At 36.0% G+C, this 25,983-nt stretch overlaps 1 long non-coding RNA gene and 1 pseudogene across 2 annotated transcripts in view; one reads left to right on the top strand and one right to left on the bottom strand.

The window, feature by feature from the left end:
• LOC108636201 overlaps nt 1-21,955 on the top strand; it is an 84,409-nt gene extending 62,454 nt beyond the window's left edge. Inside the window, exon 3 of the long non-coding RNA XR_001918167.1 lies at nt 21,294-21,955. This is a non-coding gene — a long non-coding RNA (uncharacterized LOC108636201). The remainder of the gene's footprint in view (nt 1-21,293) is intronic.
• On the bottom strand, nt 283-1,593 carry LOC102180117 (annotated as a pseudogene). The gene has a single exon (XR_001297581.2). The product of XR_001297581.2 is annotated as a 14-3-3 protein epsilon pseudogene (transcript).

Here is a 25,983-nt window from a genome sequence, read left to right as displayed (position 1 = left end):
TCTGTGGCTCCAGTAAGATATCCAGTAGTACAAATTAGGTTCAAGTTACACATACTTAACAAAAGAGGTTGAGCCAGCGAAGGAGGAGAGGGGCGGGGCCCAGGGGGAGAGGGGAGGAGAAGAAACAAAGAATTGAACACACATGCAGGCTTTTCCACACCACCTTCAATGCTAACCTGCTTGAGAGGGAGAGTAAAAGTAGGCAAGAATGAGCAGCCACGGATTGTTGAACTGTTACCAGCACCACGCTTTTCAGCAACATTTCAGCAGAGTTTGAAACACTTTTTTACAGCAAAACCATTACAACAAACTCTCCAAAAAACCTTTTACCACCTCAAGCTAACATCCAATTAAGTTTAAACATTGGTATAAAATTCAATTTAAACAATTAGAAAAAGGGAAAATGATACCACATACACCAATATAGTGTGATTAACCTTTCTCTTAGATGCTTGCATCATGTAAAATTCTAACGGCTTTCGAATGTAATTTCCTTTTCTAATGGTGATCTTGCCACATCTGGCAGGAGACAATACAGTAATGCTGAAAAAGCCTCTGTGCAGTCCTGTTAGTGTTCTTAAAGAACCTAAAAGCTGGGGCCAGTAAAATCCACAGAAATTCACTCTTGCCTTTAAGAACTTTTGAAAACTGTTAAAAAAAAAAAAAAAAAAAGACAGGAACCTAAATTCTGAGACCAAATGTAAAAGTCAGATTTGGTGGTTCTCAGTGACAATGGGGGAATTTCCAAGAGGGGTGGGATGGGAAGGTCTAGGGTGGTCAGAGATGCTTTCTCTTGTTGGCTTTTATGTCTCACTGATTTTCATCTTCCACATCCTGCAGCGCTTCTTTATTCTGCTCTTCACCATCACCCTGCATGTCTGAAGTCCATAGTGTCAGATTATCACATAACAACTGCATGATAAGTGTAGAGTCCTTATAGCTTTCTTCACTCAGCGTGTCCAGTTCTGCAATTGCATCATCAAAAGCTGCTTTTGCCAACCTGCAGGCACGGTCAGGGGAATTAAGAATTTCATAGTAGAATACAGAAAAATTGAGAGCAAGACCTAAGCGAATGGGATGTGTTGGTGGAAGTTCTGTCATTGCAATATCACTAGCAGCTTTATAAGCCACTAGGCTGTTCTCCGCAGCCTCCTTCCTGTCATTCCCTGTGGCAAATTCAGCCAGATACCTGTGGTAGTTCCCTTTCATTTTATAATAGAAAACCTTGGACTGGCCAGTGTTAGCTGCTGGAATGAGGTTTTTGTCCAGTACATCCAGAATGTCACAACAGATTAACTTTAGCTCAGTCTCAACCATTTGCCAATATTCCCCAATCATTTTTAGTTTGTCTTCTCCTCCCTTGTTTTCTTCTTTCTGTTCAATGCTGCTGATTATTCTCCAGGAAGCTCTTCTAGCTCCAATCACTTTTTTATATGCAACAGATAGGAGGTTTCTTTCTTCAACTGTCAACTCCACATCCATCCCTGCTACTTTCTTCATTGACTCCACCATTTCGTCCTATCGCTCAGCCTGCTCGGCCAGCTTCGCCTGGTACGCCAGATCCTCCCGATCATCCATAGCGGCAGGGGCTCCGGCAGGGTCTGCGCGACGGATGGAAGTGGATAGCGTCTCCGACTCTCAGCCTAAATGTATACTTTAAAAATAATTTTGAGGAGTTAAATACATTTTTAATTTGTACTTTACCAATCTTGCCTACCATCTGGAGGGCAATTTTGATTTTTTTTAAATTGTGGTAAAAACAAGTAACATGAAATCACATTAACATATATACGTGTGTTTACTTCTGGGCTCTTCATTTTGCCACATTGGTCTCTCTCTGTATAATATCTACACACACATACACATGCATATCTGTTTTAAGCAAATAATATACTCTTTTGATTACTGTAACTCTGTAATATGTTTTAGAATTAGGAAGCATGAGGCCTTCAACTTTGTTCTTTTTCAAGACTATTTTGGCTACTCAGTTTTCAAAGATTCCTAAAGAATTTTAGAATGGATTTTTCTGTTGCTCAAAAAAAAAAAAAAAAAAAAAGTTAAAGTGACTATTCTATGCAAAGTGATCTACAGAATCAAAGAAATCACCAAATGCCAATGCATTTTTTAAGGGTTTTCTTCATAGATTATGTCATCTCTGAACAGAAAAAGTTTAATTCTTTTCCAGTTTGAATATATTTTATTTCTTGGTACTGCCTAATTTCTCTCTTTGGGAATTTTCATAGTAGATGGAATAGAACTGGCAAGAGTGAGCATCCTTGTCTTGTTTCTGATCTTAGACAAAAACCTTTCAGTGTTTCACCATTGAGTATTGTGTTAGCTGTGAGATATTCATATTGGAGATATTTATTATGTTGTGGTCATTTTCTTCGGTCATATTTTGTTGTGTGTTTTTATTCTGAAAGTGCTGAACTCTAATACATTTTCTGTATCAATTGACATGCTCTTACTATCTTGCCTTTTGTTCTGTTCATATGGTATATTACATTTATTTATTTTTACCTGTTGAATTACCTTGCATACCAGGAATAAATCCTTCTTGGTTATGGCTTTATAATCCTTTTAATGTGCTATAGAATTCGGCTTGTTTGTGTTTTTATGGGGGATTTTTGCATATCCATATAAGTATTTGCATCAATGCTTATTAAGCTATTGGTCTGTAGTCTTTTCTTGTGGTGTCATTGTCTGGTTTTGATATCAGGATAATACTGAACTCATAAAAAAGAGTGAAAAATGTTCCCTCATTTTCAGCTTTTTGAAAGAGTTTGAGAAGGATTGGGACTATTCCTGTATGTTTTATAGAATTCTTCACTGGTGTTATCTCTTTTGCTCTGGGGTTTCCTTTTTGGGAAGTTTTTACTTACTGATTCAATCTCCCTACTTGTAATTCTACCTAGACTTTCTTTTTGTTCATCATTCAACCTTGGTGAAAGTGTTAGTTGCTCACTCCTTTCTGACTCTTTGTGACCCTTATGGACTGTAGCGCACCAGGCTTCTCTGTCCATGGAATTCTCCAGGCAAGAATACTGGAGTGGGTAGCCATTCCATTTTCAAGGGGATCTTCTCAACTCAGGGATTGAACCAGGGTTTCCTGCATTGCAGGTGGATTCTTTAACATCTGAGCCACCAGGGAAGCTTTTGATTACTGATTCAGTTTCCCTACTTATAATTCTGCTGAGACTTTCTTTTTCTTCATCACTCAATCTTGGTGGAGTGGAGTGTTAGTTGCTCATTCATGTCTGACTCTTTGTGACCCCGTGCACTGTAGCCGACCAGGCTCCTCTGTCCATGGGATTTTTCCAGGCAGAAATACTGACGTGGATTACCATCCTTTTTTATTTTTCTGTGTTATCCAATTAGATGGCATATAATTGTTCATGGTCATTTTGTAATTTTATTTCTAAGGCATCTATTGTAATGCCTCATCTTTAATTTCTGATTTCAGTTGTCTTTATTTTTATTAGTTAGCCAGCTAAAGGCTGATTAATTCTGTTTTTTTTTTATCTCAAAAGAATCAACTCTTACTTTTAATGATATTTTTCCTTCTGTTTTTCTATTCTCTATGTTAATTATATTTCTCAAATCTGTATTATTTCCTTCCTCTGCTAAATTCAGATTTAGGTTTCTTTTTGTTTTTTGAGATGTACATTTTGCTTGTTGATTTGAGAAACTTTCTGTTTTCTAAATGCAGACATTTACCACTATAAATTTCCCTTATTACTGCTTTCATTACTTGCCATAAATTTTGGTATAATGTTCACTTTCATATATCTCAAAATATTTTCTAATTGCTTTTTGATTTCTTATTTGACCCAATGGTGTTTAATTTCCATACATTTTTATATTTTTGTTTTCCTTTTGTGATTGATACCATTTCATTCCATTGAGGTTGGAGAAAGTACTTTGTATAATCAGTTTCCTTAAATTTGGTAAGACATTTTTGTGTTCTAATCAGGCAGTGTCTTGCAAAATCTTACTATGTATTTAAGAATGTGTATTCTGTTGTGGATGGAGTATTCTGTATATGCCCATTAGGTACAATTGGTATAATATTGTTCAAGTCCTCTCTTTACTTCCTGACACTTCTACCTGGTTGTTCTATCCATTATTAAAAATGAGATATTGGAGTCTCCTAGTATTATTAGTATTATCCCCTAGTGTGTGTGCTATATGTATGTCTGTGTTAGTCATTCAGTCATGACCAACTCTGCAACCCCATGGACTAGAGCCCACCAGGCTCCTCTGTCTATGGGATTCTCCAGGCAAGAATGCTGGAATGGGTTGCCATGCCCTCCTCCAGGGGATCTTCCCATCCCAGGTCTCCTGCATTGTAGGTAGATGCTCTACCATTTGAACCACCAGGGAAACCCCTAATACTTATTTCTCTTTACAGTCTGTCAATATTTGCTAAATATGTTTGAGTGTATTGATGATAGATGAATATATATTTTAAATTGTCATGATTTTTGCATTTAACATGAAATAATGCTGTCTCTTGAGTCAGAAGTAACTATTAACACATTGTTGTGCTATGTTTCTCTTTATTTCTGAAAACTTATGCCCCATAAAATCAATTTCATCTTATTAAAAACTGCTTGGCATGCCATAATACTAACTTTACCAGAGCATCAGATACAGTGTTGGTATTGAACAAAACATGCATCAGCAGATAAATTAAATAGTTTTATTGAGAAAACAACTGTTAGTCAGGATTTAACCTTCTGATCTTGATTCAGTATTGAATGAAAATTGTGAATGTAAAGATGTTGATGCCATCTTCTTAACAAAATAATTTACCATGCATGTAGATGAGAGATGAAAAATACCAAGAGCCAGAGAAATAATATGTAGTGTACAACATGTTTTGTTGACATTGATAACACAAGTACATTTCTATGATTATGTGTGCTTACTTAGGTATCATATTTCAGAGATATAAGCAGGGTTTGAATATCCTAAACTTAAAATTTGGGGACTAAAGTATGTTTTTAGAAGATTTAATTAAGAATAACATAACTCCTTAAAGCATAATTGTTGTGTAAATAGCTCAAGTACTAAGAATTCAAAATATGGGTTCCAATATTTAATGATTTGTTTTATTCCATCAGAAAGATAAAGTCATGGTTATGGTTGTTTTAATCAACTTTCAAATGTTTCAATATGTATGAAGAAATAAATTACAGAGTTCAATTAAAAATATATGATGAGAATCCATTTGCCACTGACTCTAAGAATGAAAAATGCAGTTTCAACTCAAGAGTAATAGACTTGTTAATTTAGCTTCTAAGATGCTGAAAGTAATCTTCAATAAGAAACTGCTCCATCATCTCTGTATTCATATTCAGTTTACAGACATATAATTTATCACTTTTCAAACACTTTCCAGCATTATTATGGCATACAATTATAAGTTAGAATATTCTAATTTAATAGAAATAATTGTTGAAAAAAAAGTCAATGGTTGTAGAGTCTCTTGGGTCTTTTTAAATGTCACAAACCAGATTTACTTGTCTGCTGAAGGATTGCAAACACATCTATTCCTCCTCCTTATATAAAAGGTTTTATTTTTAAATGATTTAAACCTTTATAAATTTCATAAAATTATTAGCCTAGAGGGAACATCAATTCCAGTTGAGTGTTCTATGGATGCCATAAGCTAAGGAATTAATACATTATTTTTGTGAATTACATTACCTGAGGATAACAGGTGTCATATTTTTCATCTTGCAAAATGTACTGATAACAGTATTTTTTAGCATATAATACTTTTTATACGCTTGAATAAATCTACCTGAAATGACTAAAATCTAATAAGGTGATGAAAGACTGAGACATTTCTCCAAAAATCTAAATAAAATAATACTTCAGTAAAATGTTAATTTCCATAGACAGAAGGTTAGTCTGTGTCTCACACAGGGAAAAAAAGTTTTCAACTGGCTTTAGGTGAAGTTGGTAAATGTAAGTGTCAAACTGAAGCAGATATAGAAAGACAAGTGATACCATTATTTGTTGGAGACATATAATCTAATTTAGGCTAGCCTGAATGACATTCCCAAAGGCTTATTTTTGTATAGGAAAAATGTCATGGTTGAAAAGGGAACACTTTAATTTTAAAAAATCAAATTGAGGCATTAAAATTCCACATTAAAAACCCTCAATGCTAGGGATTGAGGCTCAGGTCAGTAAAGATTGCTGGCAGCCAATGACTTTAGCATGCTCATGCCCACTTCTGACCAAGACATTAAGCCAGCACATACCTTTTACTGGTAGAATTAGGAATCCACATCTTAGCAGTTTACCTAGCTATGACACCTGAAAGCACTGATTATACTCTGCATCCTCAGAAGGAATGTTAAATGAATAATCCAAAAACTCTATCTGACCCTGATACGTTATAACAAATATTTTCAGTGAAGTACTTCAATAAACCAAGGGAATAATTCAGGTATACATCAAATTTTAAATTATTTGAGTAAATATGTATAGGAAAAGGAGTACGTCGAGGCTGTATATTGTCACCCTACTTATTTAACTTCTATGCAGAGTACATCATGAGAAACGCTGGACTGGAAGAAACACAAGCTGGAATCAAGATTGCAAGGAGAAATATCAATAACCTCAGATCTGCAGATGAAACCACTCTTATGGCAGAAAGTGAAGAGGAACTAAAGAGCCTCTTGATGAAAGTGAATGAGGAGAGTGAAAAAGTTGGCTTAAAGCTCAACATTCAGAAAATGAAGATCATGGCATCTGGTCCCATCACTTCATGGGAAATAGATGGGGAAACAGTGGAAACAGTGGCAGACTTTATTTTTGGGGAGCTCTAAAACCACTGCAGATGGTGATTGCAGCCATGAAATTAAAAGACGCTTACTCCTTGGAAGGAAAGTTATGAGCAACCTAGACAGTATATTCAAAAGCAGAGATATTACTTTGCTAACAAAGGTCCATCTAGTCAAGGCTATAGTTTTTCCATTGGTCATGTATGCATGTGAGAGTTGGACTGTGAATAAAGCTGAGCACTGAAGAATTGATACTTTTGTACTGTGGTGTTGGAAAGACTCTTGAGAGTCCCTTGGACTGCAAGGAGATCCAACCAGTCCATCCTAAAGGAGACCAGTCCTGGGTGTTGATTGGAAGGACTGATGCTGAGGCTGAAACTCCAATACTCTGGCCACCTCATGTGAAGAGTTGACTCATTGGAAAAGACTCTGCTGCTGGGAGGGATTAGGGGCAGGAAGAGAATGGGTCGAGAGAGGGTGAGATGGCTGGATGGCATCCGACTCGATGGACCTGAATCTGAGTGAACTCCGGGAGTTGGTGATGGACAGGGAGGCCTGGTGTTCTGTGATTCATGGGGTTGCAAAGAGTTAGACACAACTGAGTAACTGAGATGAACTGAACTGAATTCAGGTATACATCAAATTTTAAATTATTTGAATAAATATGTATTTTATAAATATAATAAAACATAAAAAGAGAATATAGCACTATAAATTACTTATGACACACAAAAGTAAAAGTGTTACAAGTTCTTTAATTCTAAAAGAATAACAATTTATTTAATTCTGAAAGAATAACATTATCACTGCAAAGCAAAATGAAATATAAAGGTAGGTGGAGGAAATAATGTAGTACACCTGAGCTTAAACCATATGGGATTGAATTGTGTGGGTCTACTTTATATGTTGAATTTTTTCAGTAAATGTGTACTACCTCTCTACATGATCAATGGTTGGTTGAATCTGCAGATGCGGATACTAGGGATTGAGTGTAAAGTTACACACAGATTTTTGACTGTGTGGAAGATTGCTGTTTTTAGTCCCAGACTTGCTCAAGGATTACCTGTAATATCCACTCAACCTGAAAGCAGTCTCATTGCACTCCCTCCCTCCTATGTATCAAGCAAATACATTTTTAACAAAGCAATCCAAACAAATGATAAAATTGAGTCAAGAAAGAAAGGAAAAGTAAATTTGCCTAACACCATGCACTTAGCTTCCCTGATGGCTCAGTTGGTAAAGAATCTGCCTGCAATGCAGGAGACACCAGTTTGATTCCTGGGTTGGGAAGATCCCCTGGAGAAGGGATGGGCTACCACTCCAGTATTCTTGAGCTTCCCTTATGGCTTAGCTAGTAAAGAAATCACCTCCAATGCGGGAGACCTAGGTGTGATACCTGGGTTGGGAAGATCCCCTGTAGAAGGGGAAGGCTACCCACTCTAGTACTCTGGCCTGGAGAATTCCATGGACTACATACATAGTCCATGGGGTCTCAAAGAGTTGGACAGGACTGAGCAACTTTCACTTTCATGCACTTAGCAGAGCTGGGTTGTAAATCTGGGCAGTTCATCTCCAGAATTCATGTTCATCATGTAAACCTAACTTATCTGTATAGCTGAACAATATTTCTGAGTCTGGTATATACTTTATATTTTAACAGTTAATAGAAAGATGCAATTCCTTCAGAAACTCCTATGTCTTTTCCTCATGCATCCCTTGATGTGGTCTATTAAAAATATCAGTCTGGAAGGTTTGTCTTTAAACACATTATTGACTTGGATATTTTTGCAGAAACTAACACCTGCGACCAGTTATTTGCTATGTAAGTGAACAGTGTAAGATCTCAAGTCAATAATCAGTAACAAAGACACATTTATATATGGTCAATAAAGAGTTAATAGACTTTGAGCATTGAAAATTCATAGAATTTAAGACAACTCAATAGAAAAAAATTACAGAAAAAATGTTAGGAATGGATAATTCTTTCACAAATTTAAATGGCTAGAGTACATATTTGAAGATACTCTGATGAAAACTGAAACCATCATAAGACTTTTGTTCTATTGGTTTAGTGAAAAAAAAAAAAAAAGAAAGGATCTATTACACTGTTGTCTCTGGAACTACATACTCATATCAGGCTGAGTGCCTGACATCTCTTCTAGGATGTGAAACAAGCCTTCAGATTTATCATTTCATCATTAAATCTGTGGTTTCTCCCCACAACATAATCCACATGCCATCTTACTCATTTCAGTCGGATCCACAATTTCCCAGTGTCACAGGCACCTGTAGCCGTCTTTGACACTCTTTTTCATGCCACTCACCCATCAGAAATCCCCTTGCCCAACTTCAAACTATTTTAATTATCTAATCCCTGTATGGAGAAGGCAATGGCAACCCACTCCAGTACTCTTGCCTGGAAACTCCCATGGACGGAGGAGCCTGATAGGCTGCAGTCCATGGGGTCGCTGAGGGTCAGACATGACTGAGCGACTTCACTTGCACTTTTCACTTTCATGCATTGGAGAAGGAAATGGCAACCCTATATACTACCTCTTCTGTTATCACCCCAAGTCTGCTCTAATCAGGTTTACTGTTACAGCTTCCTAATAGATATTTCTGCTGCTACACCTGATCTCTCACAGGTTTTCCCTCAAAAGAATAGGGTGACTGTTTGAAAATACCAGTTTGAGTTTGTTATCCCTCTGCTTAAACTTTGCCATGAGTCTCCTTTTCACTAAGACTAAAAGCCAAAGTCCATACCGTGGCCTGCAGGTTTCGTATTTTCAGTTTAAGCAAACTCTCTGACCTGCTCTGGATCCTCTCCTTCATTCACTCACCTGGTTCTAGACTTGCTGTTACTCTTGCTCTGTACAAACAACCTAGGCAAGCTCTTGACCTTATTTCCCTGCTCTGGCTATTATTTTTTCTATAGGGTTTGTGGCTTTCCAGTAAAATACGTAATTTATCAGTTAATTATACTTCTGAAAGCCTTTGAGGAGGGAGGTGGGAATGTATGGCAAAGCTTCTCCTAGATAGCATGCATAATTTAGGTACTGTTAAATTTTTTTTTTTTTTTTTGATCATGCCCTGTGGCTAGTGGAATCTTAGTTCCCAGACCAAGGGTTGAGCCTGAGCTGTGGCTGAGAAAGCACCAAGTCCTAACCACTGAACCACCAGGAAAATCCACTGTTAGACTTTCTTAATGTCAGATTACTTGATGTAAGAAAAACAGTTGTTAAATATTGCCACACTTATAAGGCTTAAATTGTCTTATATGTACAATTGAATAAGCACCTCACCTCTGAATAGTCACAGCTCACAACCTTTTTTCCCCCTCTTGCCAAAGAAATTCTGTGTGTGCCCACTCTCTCTGTAACTTTAAACACCTTTTCATCCCACCATGCTTCCGTGCCTTTTCTACTTCTCTGTGTTAGATAAGGATTTGAGGTATGAGATGCCTTAAACAGGTAAAAACCAGGGTGAAGGAGGTAAAGTAACAGAATTTCAGAATTGAGAAGAAAAGGCTTAACCCCAAGTGTACAAGCAATTATAATTATCACACCAATAAAAAGAAGGAGATATAGTCTTACAATTTGAAGATGAAAAGAAAATGTACTTTGTTTCAGAGAGGAAAAAAGAACTGCCAAGTGTGGCTAATAACATTTTTTTTAATTTAACTTTTATATTGGAATACAATTGATTTGCCATGTTTTATTACAGTGTTGTTCAAGGGGTACAGCAAAGGGAATCGGTTATACATATCTCCATTCTTTCCCCATATAGGTTTTTATAGAATACTGAGGGGTGTTGCCTGGGCTACATTGTAGCCCTTGCTCCTTATCTGTTTCATATATAGCAGTGTGTATCTGTTAATCCCAGACTCTTAATTTATCCTACCCTCCCACTTTCCCCCTTTAGTAACTGTAAGTTTATTTTTAAAGTGAGTCTGTTTATGGCTTGTAAATAAATTTGTTTGTACCCTACTTTAGATTCCACATACAAGTGATATCATATAGTATTTGTCTTTCTGTCTGACTTCACTTAGTATGATAATCTGTAAGTCCATCCATATTGTTACAGATGGCAAAATTTCATTCTTTCTTAGGGCTGACTAGTATCTGATTATGTATATACACCACATCTTCTTTAACCATGCATCTGATAATAAACATTTAGACTGCTTCCATGTTCTGGCTATTGAAAATAGTGCTGCTATGAACCGGTGGGTGCATCTGTCTTTGAATTTAAAAAAAAAAATACTATTGACTAAGGATTTGGATCAATTTCAAGGAGTTCTTAAAATACAAGTTTAGGATTATAGAATTTTAGCATAATTTTTTCTGTTATCTTGAATGTAGACAGATAAGCTCACTTTATATTTAATGAAAATATCATCAGTGGTCAGTACAGGAGTCCATTCAAGTTTTATTTATTTGCTATTAACTTTAATCATTTTAGTCATAATGCATATATACAGAAATCCTTCCCTTTCATCACATATGTACTTAAAAGAAGGAACAAGTTGACTTGTATTACAAAGATGTTATTTTGTATGTATGGCCACTACATAGCTGAAGAATAGCATGCGGCCATATAATCTCTTTATATCATATACATTATATGTATACATATACTACTCTAATATTTTATATGTAGCTTTGAATAGACTTATGAAACCTGTAGTGATGTTTTATATATATATTTTAAGTAATATAGACTAGATCGGTTCTCAATATGTGGTAATGACTATTAATATGTTCCCCCAGTGTCATGTCAATTGATACTTTATAAGATAAAAAATAATACTTAGAAAAATTAAAGAAGACATTAAAATCCCAGCCTTTTATTATTGGATATGATACACATGAAAATACATTTTATCAAATTAATTCAGATAAACATAGCACAAGGAAAAGATAATTTCAATACTGTACATGCTGTCTATTGAAAGTGAAATTGAGTCAATATTAACTCCCTATATTATATGCCTTTGTGGACACTTTGGGTACCATATTATCAGTTTCCTCATTTTCTTTCATTTTCTCAGGTATATTATTAAGTCTATTCTTTTAATTTTTTTTTTTTTTTGTAAGATGGGTTTTTCCTTCAGTCTTTTTCTCTGAGTTTGATCAAAACTAGATCCATTCTGGTTTGTTCCTTTTTGTATTTAGGTTTAAAATCTGTTGTTTTGTTTTCATCAACTGAAATGTTATGATATGCATTTATTGAACTGTTATGCATTTCTATTCTCTTAAGTTAGTGTGTAATATTTTTTTCCTATTGCTGTGCCTTTGGGGAACAGACTTTAATATTCGAATGCCTTTTGCATCTCTGTAATGAGGAACAATTGCTTTATTAAATAAAGTTAGTGGTAGGTGGTGGTGAGAGAGTGGCTTGGCCTGTGCGTTTCTTTTTCCTTTGTATTTCTGCAGGATGTGTACATTCCCTTTATCCTTCATTGCCATTCCTTTTCTATCTGTGTTTTTATCCCCAGAATCAATGTTTCTATTAGGCTGCCACCTTCATTCCAGTGCACTAGCAAGTGTCTTTCCTGTACTACCAAGTCACAAGTGGGCCTTAGAAAGCATCACTATGAACAAAGCTAGTAGAGGTGATGAAATTCCAGTAGAGCTATTTCAAATCCTGAAAGATGATGCTGTGAAAGTGCTGCACTCAGTAGAACAGCACATTTGGAAAACTCAGCAGTGGCCACAGGACTGGAAAAGGTCAGTTTTCATTCCAATCCCAAAGAAAGGCAATGCCAAAGAATGCTCAAACTACCGCACAATTGCACTCATCTCACCTGCTAGTAAAGTAATGCTCAAAATTCTCCAAGCCAGGCTTCAGCAATACGTGAACCGTGAACTCCCTGACGTTCAAGCTGGTTTTAGAAAAAGCAGAGGAACCAGAGATCAAATTGCCAACATCTGCTGGATCATGGAAAAAGCAAGAGAGTTCCAGAAAAACATCTATTTCTGCTTTATTGACTATGCCAAAGACTTTGACTGTGTGGATCACAATAAACTGTGGAAAATTCTGAAAGAGATGGGAATACAAGACCACCTGACCTGCTTCTTGAGAAATCTGTATGCAGGCCAGGAAGCAACAGTTAGAACTGGACATGGAACAATAGACTGGTTCCAAATAAGAAAAGGAGTACGTCAATGCTGTATATTGTCACCCTGCTTATTTCACTTATATGCAGAGTACATCATGAGAAACACTGGACTGGAAGAAGCACAAGCTGGAATCAAGATTGCCGGGAGAAATATCAATAACCTCAGATATGCAGATGACACCACTCTTATGGCCGAAAGTGAAGAGGAACTAAAAAGCCTCTTGATGAAAGTGACAGAGGAGAGTGAAAAAGTTGGCATAAAACTCAACATTCAGAAAATGAAGATCATGGCATCTGGTCCCATCACTTCATGGGAAATAGATGGGGAAACAGTGGAAACAGTGGCAGATTTTATTTTCGGGGGACTCCAAAATCACTGCAGATGATGATTGCAACCATGAAATTAAAAGACCCTTACTCCTTGGAAGGAAAGTTATGACCAAGCTAGATAGCATATTCAAAAGCAGAGACATTACTTTGCCGACTAAGGTCCATCTACTCAAGGCTATGGTTTTCCCAGGGGTCATGTATGGGTGTGAGAGTTGGACTGTGAAGAAAGCTGAGCACTGAAGAATTGATGCTTTTGAACTGTGGTGTTGGAGAAGACTCTTGAGAGTCCCTTGGACTGCAAGGAGATCCAACCAATCCATTCTGAAGGAGATCAGCCCTGGGATTTCTTTGGAAGGAATGATGCTAAAGCTGAAACTCCAGTACTTGAGCCACCTCATGTGAAGAGTTGACTCATTGGAAAAGATTCTGATTCTGGGAGGTATTGGGGTCAGGAGGAGAAGGGGACAACACAGGCTGAGATGGCTGGATGGCATCACTGACTCGATGGACGTGAGTCTGAGTGAACTCTAGGAGTTGGTGATGGACAGGGAGGCCTGGCGTGCTGCGATTCATGGGGTCTCAAGGAGTCGGACACGACTGAGTGACTGAACTGAACTGAACTGACCAAGTCACAGTGTTATTATTTGACATTTAGTCCTGAACGTTGTTTTTTCTGGAGGTAGTTTTTCCTGTCCTTTTGAATTTATTCTTTAACCCCAACACTCTCTCTAAAAAAAAACAACTGAGCCTGTTAAGGCTCCCCTTCTCCACCCACCGTATAGTAAGAGCAAGAGCTCAGATGGAATTTAGGGTCATTTCTCCCCATACAGTTAAGTTTTGGGGTAGTCTGTCTCCTAGTAATGTTGAAGTCATAAGTCATGTATACGCTTATTTTTACTAGTCTCAAATTTAGATATTGAGAAATGATGTATAGGGTTTAAGCCACCTAGTACCACATATGTCAGTATTTAAATGTTAAATATGTCACTATTATCCATTGTAAATTTGGTTGACAGCTTGACATGACAAGATAATACATATTGTTACTTCCTGACTTTGTCCCTCTAAAATGCTTAATTCTGTATATTGAAGCCCTAATGTCTGATGTGGTTATATATGGAGGTGGTGCCTCTAAGGAAATAAGTGTAAAAGAGATGAAAAGGGGGAGAGGCCTGATATGACAGGAATAATATCCTTAGAAGTAGAGATATCAAAGTTTTGCATACTCTCACTCACTCTGCACATGAACCAAGAAAAGGACATATGAAGACATAGCAAGAAGGTGGCTACAAATCAAGAAGTATTCTCATGAAAATGTAATTAGCCAGAGCATTAATATTGGACTTCTAGACTCCAGAGCTTAAGTTTCTGTAGTTTAACCAACAGGGTTTGGTTATAAAAGTCCTAGCAACTAATATAATATCTGAATCACTTCTGTTTGATTTTAAACCACCTTTGGGAAATACTTCTCAGAGAGGTATATTGATGTGAAGAAAAGATTTAAGAAAATTCAGCAAGATCAAGATACTAATTTTTACATTATTATCCAGAATAGAATGTGATGCCATATTTCAACAATCATCTGCAATCATTACTCTTTACTTCTAAAAATTAATCTTCTAAAGGTATAAGTGAAGTGAAGTCACTCAGTCGTGTCCGACTCTTTGTGATCCCATGGACTGTAGCCTACCAGGCTTCTCCATCCATGGGATTCTCCAGGCAAGAATACTGGAGTGGGTTACATTTCCAAAGTATATGACAATTCAACAAAATAGCTCCAAATTCAAAGAATTTTAATGTATGAGTTTTCAGAGAGAAAATAAATTTTTATTTCCATACAAGGCTGTATATTGACACCCTGCTTATTTAACTTATATGCAGAATACATCATGAGAAATGCTGGGCTAGATGAAGCACAAGCTGAAATCAAGATTGCCAGAAGAAATATCAATAACCTCAGATATGCAGATGATACCACCCTTATGGCAGAAAGTGAAGAGGAATTAAAGAGCCTCTTGCTGAAAGTGAATGAGGAGAGTGAAAAAGTTGGCTTAAAGCTCAACATTCAGAAAACGAAGATCATGGCATCTGGTCCCATCACTTCATGGGAAATAGATGGGGAAACAGTGGCTGACTTTATTTTGGGGGGCTCCAAAATCACTGCAGATGGTGACCACAGCCATGAAATTAAAAGATGCTTACTCCTTGGAAGGAAAGTTAATGACCAACCTAGACAGCATATTAAAAAGCAGAGACATTACTTTGCCAACAAAGGTCTGTCTAGTCAACTCTATGGTTTTTCCGGTAGTCATGTATGGATGCAAGTGTTGGATTATAAGGAAAGCTAAGTGCCAAAGAATTGATGCTTTTGAACTGTGGTTGGGGAAGACTCTTGAGAGTCCCTTGGACTGCAAGGAGATCCAACCAGTCCATCCTAAAGGAGATCAGCCCTGAATATTCATTGGAAGGACTGATGTTGAAACTGAAACTCCAATACTTTGGCCACCTCATGCGAAGAGCAGACTCATTTGAAAATACCCTGACACTGGGAAGAATTGAAGGCAGGAGGAGAAGGGGACGACAGAGGATGAGATGGTTGGATGGCATCACTAACTCAATAGACATGAGTTTGGGTAAACTTGGGGTGTTGGTGATGGACAAGGAGGCCTGGTGTGCTGTGCTCCATGGGGTTGCAAAGAGTTGGACACGACTGAGTGACTGAACTGTTCTGTACTGATGTTCTCATTTAATAAATCTGTAGGTAAGCAATATCAATATTGTCAACCTATATAATTGATAATTGGTGCTAAATTACAGAACATGTTAAATATAACATCAGCAGAAGTTAGAAGTACTTTTTCCAGGCTTTATTTATACTTTCTCCTGCAAAACTGTCTGGCATTAAAAAAAAAAAAAAGAATGTTGCATTATTTCCTGTCATTAATGGTAAAACTAATTATTTCAAATCTGGTTGCCCATATTACACTTTTTAATTTAAAAGTTGGAACCAACCTGGTTTCATATCCAGTATTATTGTTGTTCTGTCACTAAGTCCAACTCTGTGCAACTCTATGGACTGTAGCCCGTCAGGTTACTCCATCCATGGAGTTCTCCACAGAAAAATACTGGAGTGGTTTACCAATAGATACACCTAAAATTGAAGTATGACTTATAACGCTGAGAAAAATAAAATCAGTTATCTCTTAGCTGATTAGTTTATATAGTGTGAAGTGAAGTCGCTCAGTCATGTCCAACTCTTTGTGACCCAATGAACTGTAGCCCACCAGGCTCCTCCATCCATGGGATTTTCCAAGGGTACTGGAGGAAGAGTACTGGAGTGGGTTGCCATTTCTTTCTCCAGGAGATCTTCCTGACCCAGGGATTTGAACACGGGTCTCCCGCAATGCAGCCAGACGCTTTACCGTCTGAGCCACCAGGGAAATCCTTATATAGTATAGATGCATTTATTTATAAATTGTCATCATTTGACACATAATTCATACTGACTCTTGTAAGAAGGTAGAGGCTGTGAAAGTATATAGTAAATCAATACTTAATTATATAATTTCTAAGTCAAATACAAAATTTGCAGGTTTCATGAATAATCCAATATCATTTGAAAAACAAACTCAAGTTTATAATATTCTGAACTTGTTATAATTTATATATTCTTCTTTGCGTATATATATACACCTTGGTATATACACACTTGTCCTCTGCATTTAATCAATTCCATGGTTATATTTTCACATTATCTTTAAATTTATTTTAATTTTCAGTATATCATTTTAAATATATTCAACAGTCAGAGATCCCTTGAAGTAAATAGGAAGGTATTCTTCTCATTTCCAAAAGCTAGTGTTTGAATAACAATGTTCCTTCGATTTTATTTCTTACTGAACAGTGAGAGTTGGTTTTAGGCATCTTTACTATTTTTTATTTTGGTTGTTGGAAGAACATTGAATGAATCCTATAGGAGAGAATAATTTGAAATACAGTATTTATACCGGAAAAGGGATTTTAATGAATCTAAAATTGAAGCTTTCTTGTACCCTCTTGTTGTCTCAGCCTCATCCCTGGAACTTGCTTTCCCCTGCCGCCTCCAGTTGTGGTAAGAATACTGCTCAGTTTAGCTACTCCCCATCTCACTATCTGATCACCCTAACCCACTTTCTCCAAGAGTTCTAAGTTGGTTTTGTAGATGTCCCCCTACCCCTGCTATCTCCTCTTAGTAATTTTTCATTCACTGACTTTCTCACTATAGTTGTCTATAAATCTCCAACTGCCTTCGCTATATTTGGAGTTGAGCCTGATCTCTTGCATAAAGTCTTTCTTACTATTTTATAACTGGCAGAATAAGTTTTTTGCTAGCAATCTTTCTATCATTTTATTCTCAGCATCTATAATAATGCATGGCATGTAGAAAAACAGTGTGCATTTCCAGAAGGAATGAATGTATACTATGATTAATAATGGTATGTACACAAGGAAGTTAAAGTTTATACATATCTGTGCATATATAACATTTTGATACATACACATGTGAGATGGTATAACAAAGACCTCTGGACCTCAGGCTCTGGGGCTGGACTGTCAGAGTATGACTCCTGTAGTGTCTGATGTGTTGTGTAACTTTGGGTAAGTTATCAACTTCTTGAAGCTTCAGTTTGCTTATTTGTATAATGCAGTTAAGAAAAGTACCTGAATTATGGAGTTATAAGGCAACAATAAATGGGTTAATACATTTGAATCTTTGAAAAGTAAGATCACATATTGTCAATAGACAGTAGTTATTATCATCACTAAATGTATTGGCATTAGTAATACCACTGACCTGGTATGTAATTGCATGCATTAAAAGAACTATTCACACACATCCAATCTTAAAAATGTGTAGTCTATCCATTTGAAATTAAATGTTGGTTGCCTAATGGCTTCCATCTGCTCTGTTTGCTCTTACTATATCTTCGTGCTTACAATATAACCCAAGTTTCTAGCTGTTACCATTCTGTCACTGTGAAACAAGCAGGGATGAATACAACCATCCATCCCGATGCTGTAACTAGTAGAAAGTATAGAATATACTGTGTATTTTGACTCTCACACAAAACTCTACAAAGACAGGGATTTGGGTTTTATTCAATTTTATCTCTCCAAAGTTTAAGTGCAATCACAGAATTAAGTCATTTAGAAACGGTGTTTACATTATTACCATATTACTATTGATGGAGATGAAAAGTCTTCATTAGTGATTTAGTTATATATTACACAATGAAGTATATCTTTTAGAAACGAAAATAGTTATAGATTTAATTAAAGTATTAAATTACTGTAGAGATAAATCCTAAACAAAATTTAATTGAAGAAACTAAATCAGACTCTAATGTATTTTTTTCACTTCTAATCTTTTAGTGCACATTTGATATTTAAAATAACATTTCATGTGTAAATGGCATAATGATCTCCATTTTAGTTAATGTAGTATTTATTTAAGTGAATTTTGGGGCTAATTCAATGTTCATGTCCACTGTGCTAACATGTTTTATATTATCAACTGTTCTTTTTAAATCATTAGTCTATAAGATATTTTTCCAGGATATTACTAAATTTATGATCATGTATACAACTTATTATAGGTGCTATGCTTACTGCATCTTAGAAGATACAAAACATTGCTTACATTATTGGGGATATAGTTCTGTGTTAGAATATGCATTTGAGAGCTAAATCTATTGCTACTCTTGTTACAATTTGGGGAAATGAGAGAAATATATAGTACAGGAAAAAAGTGTGTTTCACTGGAAACTTTATCGTATTAGCAGTGTGTTTCTGGAAAGAAATGAGCAAAACTGTCACATGGGTAAAAATCTAATTGTCTTTATGTATCTTTAAGTTTTTTCTATTTTGAGTAGTACAGGAGATTAGAGAAATTGGGAAATTACCTTTACTACTTTTGTGTTCTGCCACTGAAGAAAATAATTTTCGCATAATTTTCTGTCACTAATGTTTTTAACTTATGCAGGAGTGTGCATAAGTTGTGCTTGAGACCAGATGTCTAAAAAGAGAAAAATTAAAAGTAGATTTAAGAATGCATTGCATTTTAAAACAAAAGATTAGAATGGAAATTCTGAATTTGGAATAATAGAATTCATAATAATAGTGATAAAATTGCTATATGAAATTTGAAAATTGATAGATCTATGCCCATTTTGATATAGCCACTGGGTATATCCACTACAGTTTTTTTTAAAATTTACAATTGCTATTGATACTGAGATAACTACCCTACAATGCTTTCTAAGTATTATGCTGTGCAATAAGTGAACCACTAGTCCCTTCCTTAGAGCCAATCTATTTCTGTCTCTAAATATTCTTGAAATTCAAACATTTTCTGGGGACCACATTTTTTGTTGCTGTCTACTTAGATGAAAAATGGTCACCAACCTCAGTCATTAATCATGTAGTCATAGAGATAGGTAGGGAGAATCTTTTAGTCCAGAGTCACTTAAGTTCATTTTTGAGGCTAAAATAACAACAAAAAAACTATATACCATATTCATCAATAGTTCATAATATTGTCAACATTTTCTTCAGTATATTCCCCATGGAATTATTGTAAATAAGTTTATCTAGGACATTCAGTTACAAAGCTTCCTTATTGATCATAGTTTTCCTTGTGCTAAGATAAATGGCATTTTAAATACTCAGTGTATCCCTTCTGGGGTTCCCTGGTAGCTCAGCTGGTAAAGAATCCACTTGCAATGTAGGAAACCCTGGTTCAATACCTGGGTTGGAAAGATTCACTGTAGAAGGGATAGTATCCAATTCAAGCAGAATTTTTCATATTTGTTAAACTCAGTTTCTGTGTTAATTATGTCTTAGTTTCTGGGTTATAAAAAGATTTCTATAAAGTATCAGTCAGTCTCACACTTCTCAGAAATAATCATGTTAAATAGCATCCTTTAATGCATTATGAGACAGTAGCTGCTAAAATGGGCTGCACAAAACCCTGAATTATATGTGACACTGAAAATACATGCCTATTAAGTCTCTGAATCATTTACTATTTCACTCTTTTTTTCCCCCCACTGGTGATTACACAGGAGAGCTATACCTTTTCCAAGATAATGCTTTAATTAATAATCATGGAGAATTCTGTCCTGGAGAAAAGGCAGTGTAGACCCAATTACTCTTTGAAATGCATGATTCTTACTGGATTGTATCTGCACAGTGTGATGCTCTAAGACTACCTAGAGGTTATATTTCTTCAGTTCTGCATAGTAGTAATGAACATTTAAATCAGCTTAATTCTTTCATATTTGCATATATTCAAACATGGGAGGAGAAACAAAACTAAAGCACTGGAAATGTGAAATTAATGTTTTTAATTAAAACATTTTGCCGTCCTCATACTAAAGCCTGGCATTATGATTATTATTCCTTCTACAGATGAATTCTCCCTATATTTTAAAGAGCTGGTATTACTTCAAAAACCACTCGTGAAGACTAGATTATATACCTTCACTACTAGAAGGAGATAATGAAAATATTTAAATGATACATAAATAAAATAAATATATGGACATTGCATGTTTATAGTGGTAGAAAATTAGTGAAGCAGAAATACTAGAATTATATTTCTTATAACAAAATCTATGAAAACACAGCCTGCTACTTGAATATAAAAACTGAAAGCTGGTATGGGTTATGTGAGAAGAAAAAGTTCTTGAAGCTTAGATAAAAGTTTTACAGGTAAAACTTATGGCTATATGGCAATAGTCTTGATGAATAGCTTTTTAGTTCTGTGAACAAAAGGAGTTATTAGTGGACAGATGGTTGTGTTCTAAACTTCCAGTTACAAGTCACATGTTACCTCTGATTTCCCACAGAAAGCACTCTTTGGCTAACAGCAAACACACACAGAGAAATATTCATTTGTAAAAGAAAATTTGGATTTTCTAATATTTCCAATGCACATTATTTTAAGATCATTTGTTACACTGTGTTTGATTCTTATTACTATTCTGTTTCATTTTCTAAAGCTATAGGCTTCAAAAATCTGGCTTGGAACACTCAAAAGACTGCAGACATAAGAATAAGTCATCATCGGTAACCAACGTTATTTTTCTTCTAGTTCATTCAGTAAAGATTCAACTAAATTTTCAATGCATGTATATCTTAATATCATATGACAGTCATTTTAAAAGAATTGTGAAATTGTTTTTGGCAGCCTTTCATGTTTACCAGCATACCTCGGTGGACCACCTTCCAAAGTCAATTAAATCACAGCATATTGCCTGAGAACTGAACCTCATGAGCTGCTTATGCCGAGGTGTTGCTTCTTTATTCATTTCTGGAATAAATATCAAAAGAGAATGTTATTATCACTCAGTCTACATTTCTAGTTCTCTCCTGTTCCCATTACCTATAATGTTTAGCCTATGTGTTTCTTCCTTTTTAGATGTCACTCATCTGTCATAACTTTCCTAAAGGCTCCCTCCTTTAAAAAAACAAACAAACAAAAAAAAAAAACCTCTACCCATTCTCCTCAGAAAGTGGAATTTTCCTCCTGTGAGCCACCATGTCATGTTGTATGTCCACTGTTTGTTCATTTATCATAATCTTGACTCTATCATCATTGATTTTATATTTAACAATTACTACTCAAATTGTATCTCTTAATAAAACTGAAAAACTAAACTGACATCATGTTCATAGCTCAGTTGGTAAGGAATCCACCTGCAATGAAGGAGACCTTGGTTAGATTCCTGAGTTGTGAAGATCCACTGGAGAAGAAACAGGCTATCCACTCCACTATTCTTGGGCTTCCCTGGTGGCTCAGCTGGTAAAGAATCTGCCTGTAACGCAGGAGACCTGGATTCCATCCCTGTGTTGGGAGTATCCCCTGGGTAAGGGAAAAGCTACCCACTCCAGTATTCTGGCCTGGAGAGTTCCATGGACTGTAGAGTCCTTGGGGATCAAGGGTTTGAACACTACTGAGCACCTTTCACTTTCATATCACTTTTCACTGGGTGGGCACAAATACAGTCTAGGGTAATATCTATAAACACTTGATGTGTATCTATGAAATGTTAAGATATTGTAAACAATATAAAACAATTAGTTTTCAAATATAGTTATAGTCATAACTCTGACAATGAAAAAAATAAAAACTGTTACAACAGTATTGACTGTCATTAGTGAATTTATATTCTATTGCTGTTATAACAAATTGCCACAAAGTTAGTGAAATGAAGAAAAAAAAATAGTTTAAGGAAGTTCTAAAAGACCAGGGTGCCAAAAGCAGAAGGTGAACAAGGAGAAGAGATCATTTCAAATTGAAGATGCATATTAATATATACAAATAAAGATATCAGATCAGAGTTTGATATGACAAGTTTGGGCTTGGAAGGAGAGTCAGAGATGGAGACAGACCCAGCAAAGGATTGATAGTACAAGCACTGAGACTGTGTGGAGAAGCCAGTGAGGCAAAAGAAGAAGCAGGGGAGGGTCATGTCTGGAAAGCCAAGTGCAAAAGGGTTTCAATACAGCTGTATTGATGTAGGTGGCTAACCAAAAAACTTAAAGGGGAATTTAAAAATAAACTTATTGTTTGATAAGGTAGATAAGAACCTTTATTTGGTTCATTAATGGAAGTAAAATGTAAGTGGGGAATGATTTTTTAAAAGAGCCTTGCTACCAGTTATAATTGTCATGTTCATGCCTAATGCAAGAGTGTGTATTTTCAAGTAGCTTTTCCAAACCATTTGTCTCAATGCAAAACCTTTTCCCTCTTTACAGTCATATTTGAACACTTTAGTTAGATACTTCAGTCATAAGTATAAGTGGCACAAATAAGTTTGGAAGTAAACATAATGATACTTGGTAGAAGCAGATATGTAAGGTTAGTAAATATTAAAGTACAGCCTACTAAGTATCCTGTGAGTTGTGACTGTCACTTTGTTTTACAGAAGGAATGGAGAGCATCAGTGAAATGAGTAGGTAGGTAAAAGGTAAGAGGAATTCAATACATACCAAAATGTTAAATGAATATATTGGGCATTAAAGGATACTTTAAAACAATTACATTCAGAAGACTGTCTTTTCACCTTGCTTATATTTTCCTTTGTTGTGCAGAAGCTTTTAATTTTAATTAGATCCCATTTGTTTATTTTTGCTTTTATTTCCAGAATTCTGGGAGGTGGATCATAGAGGATCCTGCTGTGATTTATGTCTGAGAGTGTTTTGCCTATGTTCTCCTCTAGGAGTTTTATAGTTTCTGACCTTACATTTAGATCTTTAATCCATTTTGAGTTTATTTTTGTGTACGGTGTTAGAAAGTGATCTAGTTTCATTCTTTTACAAGTGGTTGACCAGTTTTCCCAGCACCACTTGTTAAAGAGATTGTCTTTACTCCATTGTATATTCTTGCCTCCTTTGTCAAAGATAAGGTGTCCATATGTGTGTGCATTTATCTCTGGGCTTTCTATTTTGTTCCATTGATCTATATGTCTATCTTTGTGCCAGTACCATACTGTCTTGATGACTGTGGCTTTGTAGTAGAGCCTGAAGTCAGGCAAGTTGATTCCTCCAGTTCCATTCTTCTTTCTCAAGATTGCTTTGGCTATTCGAGGTTTTTTGTATTTCCGTACAAATAAAAGACAGCCTTCTGAATGGGAGAAAATAATAGCAAATGAAGCAACTGACAAACAACTAATCTCAAAAATATACAAGCAACTTATGCAGCTCAATTCCAGAAAAATAAACGACCCAATCAAAAAATGGGCCAAAGAACTAAATAGACATTTCTCCAAAGAAGACATACGGATGGCTAACAAACACATGAAAAGATGCTCAACATCACTCATTATTAGAGAAATGCAAATCAAAACCACAATGAGGTACCACTTCACACCAGTCAGAATGGCTGCAATCCAAAAATCTGCAAGCAATAAATGCTGGAGAGGGTGTGGAGAAAAGGGAACCCTCCTACACTGTTGGTGGGAATGCAAACTAGTACAGCCACTATGGAGAACAGTGTGGAGATTCCTTAAAAAATTGCAAATAGAACTACCTTATGACCCAGCAATCCCACTGCTGGGCATACACACCGAGGAAACCAGAATTGAAAGAGACACATGTACCCCAATGTTCATCGCAGCACTGTTTATAATAGCCAGGACATGGAAACAACCTAGATGTCCATCAGCAGATGAATGGATAAGAAAGCTGTGGTACATATACACAATGGAGTATTACTCAGCCGTTGAAAAGAATTCATTTGAATCAGTTCTGATGAGATGGATGAAACTGGAGCCAATTATACAGAGTGAAGTAAGCCAGAAAGAAAAACACCAATACAGTATACTAACACATATATATGGAATTTAGGAAGATGGCAATGACGACCCTGTAGGCAAGACAGGAAAAAAGACACAGATGTGTATAATGGACTTTTGGACTCAGAGGGAGAGGGAGAGGGTGGGATGATTTGGGAGAATGGGAATTCTAACATGTATACTATCATGTAAGAATTGAATCGCCAGTCCATGTCTGACACAGGGTGCAGCATGCTTGGGGCTGGTGCATGGGGATGACCCAGAGAGATGTTGTGGGGAGGGAGGTGGGAGGGGGGTTCATGTTTGGGAACGCATGTAAGAATTAAAGATTTTAAAATTTAAAAAGTAAAAAATAAAATTAAAAAAAATAAAACAATTACAGCTGACTCATAACCTAAACTTGTAAATCAAGTGGCAGTTTAAAAATGTGATCTTAAAAGACAGTCTTTATCCATTCATCTGTTGATGAACTTTTAGGTTGCTTCCATGTCTGGCTATTGTAAATAGTGCTGCAATGAACACTGGAGTGTATGAGTCTTTTTGAATTATATTTTTCTCAGGATATATGCCCAGTAGTTGGATCGCTGGGTCATTTGGTAGTTCTATTTCTAGCTTAAGAAATCTCCATACAGGCTATATCAATCTACATTCCCACCAACAGTATGGGAGGGCTCTTTTTACTCCACACCCTTTCTAGCATTTATTACTTGTGGATTTTTTTTTTTTTTTTGATGATGGCCATTCTGACCATGTGAGGTGACACACTGTAGTTCTGATCTGCATTTCTCTGATAATTATTAATGCTGAGCATCATTTTCATATGCTTTTTGGCCATCTGTATGTCTTCTTTGGAGAAATGTTGATATAGTTTTTCTGTCCATTTTTTGATGGGTTTTTTTTTGGGGGGGTAGTTTCGTGAGCTGTTTACTCAGCCATAAAAATGAATGAAATTGAGTCATTTGTAGAGATGTAGATGGACACAGTCTGTCATACAGAGGGAAATAAGTCAGAAAGAGAAAAATGAATATCATATATTAACACATACATGGAATCTAGAAAAACGGTAAACTCAAAATGGCTTAAAGACTTAAAAATATGACATGGCACCATAAAACTCCTAAAAGATAATATAGATAAAACATTCTCTGAAATATAGTACCAATGTTTGCTTAGGTCAGTCTCCCAAGGCAATGGACATCAAAGCAACAATAAACAAATGGGACCTAATTAAACTTAAAAGCTTTTGCATAGCAAAGGACACCATAAGCATATAGAAAAAGGTAACGCATGGGGAAAAAATGTTTGCAAACAATGAAACTGATAAGGAATTAATCTCCAAAATGTACAAATAGCTCAATCAAAAATGGGGAGGCATTTTTATGAAGAAGGTGGC

This window comes from Capra hircus, chromosome 6 (assembly GCF_001704415.2).
Source record: "Capra hircus breed San Clemente chromosome 6, ASM170441v1, whole genome shotgun sequence".
In the NCBI taxonomy this organism is placed as follows: domain Eukaryota; kingdom Metazoa; phylum Chordata; class Mammalia; order Artiodactyla; family Bovidae; genus Capra; species Capra hircus.
Note: the sequence above shows the minus strand (reverse complement) of the source record. Positions and strands in the feature narration are given on the sequence as shown.